Raw genomic sequence first — 5,669 nt, forward strand, 5'->3', positions numbered from 1 at the left:
CCCTAACTTCAAATTCATGAAAAATCATATATAATTCAGAAAGTTTGAAACTAAAACAAAGTTTTGGGCATAAGGATGAAAGAATTATCCTTGTTTAAACGCCACAAACCTTAATTGATGATCTTTGATGAGAAACTCGAATCTTCGATTCCTATTGATGTTTTGGAGATGGCTTATTAGTGTTCTTGTATTGAGAATACTTAAATTTTGACTATCTTGGGGAATTAATGGAGAAATTCTGAGTTTCTTGGAGAGGAAGTATGATGAACTAGGGCTTTGCTTTGAAGGAAAAGGTGAACAATGCATAAAGTGCTTTGAAATTTGAGTAATCTTATGTTTTCTAACGGATTGGGGGTTTGGGGATTTACCAAAATACCCCCTTTAAATTCTTAAATGGAACTGAAAAATGTAATTTTTTCTCCATCTGGGTGGCCACCGTGATGTGCCACAATCACGGTGTCTAACTGAAAAAAAAATGAGTGGGAATTGGGTTCCCTCCGCGACACTCCACTATCGTGATGCCCCTAAGTTTGCCATTTCGACCACTAGTGCGACGCGCCAGTATAGTAAAGTGACACTGGAAATTGCCAAATGGGAAATTGGGCCTCTCTGCGATGTATCAAAATCATAGAGTTTCATTGGAAATTGGCAATTATGATTTTACATTTCTCCACGATGCTCTACGGACCCAAATCACAGTGTTTTACAACTAGAACTTAAAATAGCCATAACTTCTTATCCAGTAATTGGATATAGGCGAATATTTTATCGTTGGAAAGATAATTCAATTTCCTATGCCATGGAAAGTCTAAATCTAAAGAATTTCACACGAAATAAACATCACTCATTCTATAAGCTACTCCTTGTAATTTTTGGGATGAGTTTAGGCTTGGAAAATTGCGGGGTATTACAATATCTCCCCCTTGGGAACATTTGTCCTCAAATGTGTATTGTTAAGCTGAAATTTTTGATGAATCTGAGAATATAAGATTGCATTCACAATCGAAGGGAACTGAGCAACTGAATTTAAATCATTCTCAGCTTTTAAGTAATTCTTTGAGTGAATGAACTTACATGAGGGCAACTATATAGCTGAATGTATGATTAGAAAAGAACTGGATTAAGGAAGAGTAGTACCTTCGGCTAGATCTGAGTTTGCAGAGAAAAGGTGATGGTACTTGGCTCACATATCTTCTTCTACTTCCCAAGTGGTGCCCTCAACCAACTGATTCCGCCAAAAAACATTGACCAAGGGAACTTCTTTGTTCCTTAATGTACAAATCTTAATTGGAATCTCTTCGTATGAAAGATTGTTTTGAATATCTGAGCTTTCTATAGGAACTACAATGGTGGAGTGACCGATACTCTTCTTAAGCATAAAGACGTGGAATACAGGATAAACGACTGACAAATCCACTGACAACTTAAGCTCATAGGCTACTTTACCAACACAACTCAAAATTCTATAGGGGCTAACATACAGGGGACTAAGTTTCCCCTTCATGCCAAATCTCTTCACCCCTTTTATGGGTGAATCTTCAGATACACTAAATCACGAACTTCAAACTCGAGGTTCCTTCCTCTCATATCTGTATAAGAATTTTGGTGACTTTGGCTATTTTCAATCTTTCTCTAATCAACTTAACTTTCTCCATAGCTTCATACACTACATAGAGCCCAAGTAAAGCAGCCTCACCCACCTCAAACCAACCTATGGGTGATCTACATCTCCTCCCATAGAGAGCCTCAAACGGAGCCATTCGAATGCTAACATGATAGTTGTTATTATAAATGAACTTAATCAATGGAAAATGTTCATCCCAACTACCCTTGAAATCAAGAGTACATTCCCTCAACTTATCTTCTAGAGTTTGGATGGTTCTTTCTGCCTGGCCTTCTATCTGAGGGTGAAAAGCTGAGCTAAGGCGGACTTGGGTACCAAGACCCTTCTGAAAAGCTCTCCAAAACTGGGAAGTAAATGGAGTACCCCTATTTGAGATGATAGACAAGGGGACTCCATGCAATCTAACTCTCGGATATATAACTTACCATAATCCTCAGCTTTATAAGACATGTGAACTGGCAAGAAATACGCTTTGTTAATCTATCTAGAATAACCCATATCAAATCATGATGACAATGCAAATGGGGTAAACCAGTCAACAAATCCATGTTCACCTCCTACCACTTCCAAGTGGGGATACTGAACTCTTGCAATGTACCTCCAGGTCTTTGGTGTTCTACCTTAACCTATTGACAAGTTGCATACTTTTCTACAAACTCTACTATATCTCTCTTCATACCACTCTACCAATAGATTTCCCAAAAGTCACGGTACATCTTGGTAGCACCTAGATGAATAGAATAATGCGCACCATGCACTTTCACCATAATTTGCTGCCTCAAATCATCAACACATGGCACACATAATCTACTCTGCTATCTCAACACACTATCTCCCCCTTGGGAGAAAACCTCTACCTTTGGTCTTTAATCGACTATTTCAGTTTGACCAAACTAGAATCCATATCTTGCTTCTCCTTCAGTTTCGAAACTAAAAAGATTCGGAACTACTCTGAACACAAACATTACCCTCGGCTGAATCAACCATCCTAACACCCAATCTAGCCAAATGATGAACTTCTCGAGCTAACTCTTTCTTATTTTTCTCCACATGAGCAAAACTGCCCATAGATAATCTACTAAGGGCGTCTTCCACTACATTGGCCTTGACCGGATGATACAACACACTTGTATCATAATTCTTTAATAGTTCCAACCATCTACTCTGATAGAGATTCAACTCCCTCTGAGTAAACACATATTGCAAGCTTTTGTGGTCTATGAACACATCAACGTGCACACCATATAGATAATGTCTCCAAATTTTTAAAGCAAATACCACAACAGCTAATTCCAGATCATGGGTTGGGTAATTCTTTTCATGAGGCTTCAACCGTCTAGAGGCATAGGCTATGAACTTACCTCTCTGCATCAACATACAACCCAAACCTACTTTAGAGACACCACAATAAACAACAAAGCCATTTATACCATCAGGTAATGCTAGAACTGGGGCTGAAGTAAGTTGAGTCTTCAACTCCCGAAAACTCTTCTCACAGGAATCTGACCATTGGAACTTTACTTTTCTTTAGGTCAATCTAGACAAAGGAGATACAATAAATAAGAAACCTTTTAATAAAATAGTAGTAATAGTTGACTTAACCCATGAAACTCCTAATGTTTGACGGAGAGATAGGTCTAGGCTAATTTCTTATAGCTTCTGTCTTTCGGAGATCAACTCTAATGCCATCGAAAAAAAAATATGACCTTATCCAAAATTCACACTTGCTAAATTTGGAAAATAATTGATGCTTTCTAAGAGACCGCAAGATAATTCTAAGGTGGCCTGCATGGTCACCCTCACTACAATAGTATACAAGGATATAATCTATGAATATTATGACAAACATATCTAGATACTGCTTGAACACTCGATTCATGAGGTCCATGAAAGCTGCTGGAGCATTGGTTAGCACGAAAGACATGACTAGAAACTCAAAATGACCATAATGGTTTCTAAAGGCTGTCTTTAGAATATTATATTCCCTTACTTTAAGATGACGATAGCAAGATCTAAGGTTTATCTTTGAGAAATAAGTTGAACCTTGGAGTTGGTCAAATAAATCATCAATTCTAGGAAGGGGATATTTTTTCTTGACTGTGACCTAATTTAGCTGACGATAGTCAATGCATATTCACAAAGAACTATCTTTCTTTCACACGAATAGGATGGGAGCTCCCCAAGGAGAAATACTAGGCCTTATGAAACCCTTATCTAAAAGATCTTTGAGTTTCTCTTTCAACTCTTTAAGCTATGCAAGAGCCATATGATATGGAGGGATAGAAATTGGCTGAGTATCTGAAAGAAGGTCAATACTGAATTCTATTTCCCTATCGATAGGTACTCCTGGGAGATCTTCTGGGAAAACGTCAGCAAAAGCATTCACTCTATCAACTGACTGAACTATTGGAGTCTTAGGCTTAGTGTATTTAAGTGGAACTAGATAATAGATGCAACCTTTGAAAATCAACTTTTTGGCCTTAAGATATGATATGAAATGACTTTTGGGGGATACTGAATTACCTGCCCACTCAAAGACTGGCTCATCTAGAAACTGAAACTTTACCACTCAGGTGCTACAATCTATATAAGCATAACAGGAATAGATCCAATCGATACCAAGAATAAGATCAAAATCAACCATATCTAAATCTATCAAGTCTGCTAATATGACTCTATGAAGAACAGTGATAGGACACTTTTTGTAGACTTGCTTAGTAATAACTGACTCACCTACTAGATTAGAAACTAGGAAAAGCTTAGGGACCTTTTCAAAACTTATCTTAAAATTTACCGCACCTAACGGGGTCACATAAGATAAACTCGAACTAGGGTCTAACAACACATAAACATCAAAATGAAAAACACGAAGCATACCTGTAATAACATATGGAGAATCCTTATGCTCCTAGTGGGATGGTAAAGCATAGAACTGATTTTGGCGCTGACCGCCATTGGTACTGGATGAAGTGCCTTGAGGAGGGGCTGGGTGACCTAGTGGAGCTAGTGCACTATTAGCCTGTGTCAGGGGACGTGCATCCCTATTTCCCTGTCTAGTATGTGTATAATATCAAATGTTGTAGACTAACTTACCACATCCAAAACAAATCTTCTGACCAGCCAAACATTACCATGATGATTCTTACCACACTTAGCTCATTGAGGATAACAGGGCTTACCACCCATACTACTCTGAGATCTGGGCATAGAAGACTTACCTCACTGTTCCTACCTATTTTTAGATGCGGGAGAACTGGCTGAAGAAGGTGCACACATAGATGAATAATTCTAAAACTGCAAATGATTTCCTCCTCCAAACCTATTATGACCATAGTCAAACTGCCCTATTCTAGCTCTCTTATTTACTCTCTTTCTTTTTTTCATTTTCTCTTCCTCAATCTGTTAAGCATGCATCATCAATCTAGAAAAAATGCATGTCTCTATTGAGCATAGAAGTTCTACATTCCTTAACTACCAACCCAGACACACCAGTCACAAACTTATTCATGCTTGATCTAGAGTCAAATATTTAATCAGGGGCATACTTAGATAACTGGTTGAACTTAAGGATATACTACTTCACTGCCATAGAGCCCTTCCTCTAGTTCATAAACTCTTCTATCATAACTTTATTCATCTCAAGTGTGAAGAACTTGTCTAAGAATGCATCCTGAAATATCTGCCAAGTCATGGGAGATGCATTCTCCCCTTTACTCTTCTTTCACATTACTACCCAATTATAAGCAACATCCTTTAGTCTATAGGATACGAATTCTATACCCTCTTCTTCAGGAAAATGCATAATTTGGGTGATCTTCTTCACCTCATCTAGATAAAGCTGTGGATCTTTACCTTTCTTCAAACCAAAGAATTCTGGCGGGTTTATTCTCATAAAGTCTTGAATTCTAGTTGTAGCAAAGTACCTATCTTGATGAGGTAGGGCTGCAACTTGATGGTTACCCTGGATATTTCCTATCACCGCTTGGGCTAGCGCTTGAAAGACAGCCTAAAACTCTGCATGTGACACATTCTAATTCAAAGAATC

Source organism: Capsicum annuum, chromosome 7 (genome assembly GCF_002878395.1).
Source record: "Capsicum annuum cultivar UCD-10X-F1 chromosome 7, UCD10Xv1.1, whole genome shotgun sequence".
NCBI classification, from domain to species: Eukaryota; Viridiplantae; Streptophyta; class Magnoliopsida; order Solanales; family Solanaceae; genus Capsicum; species Capsicum annuum.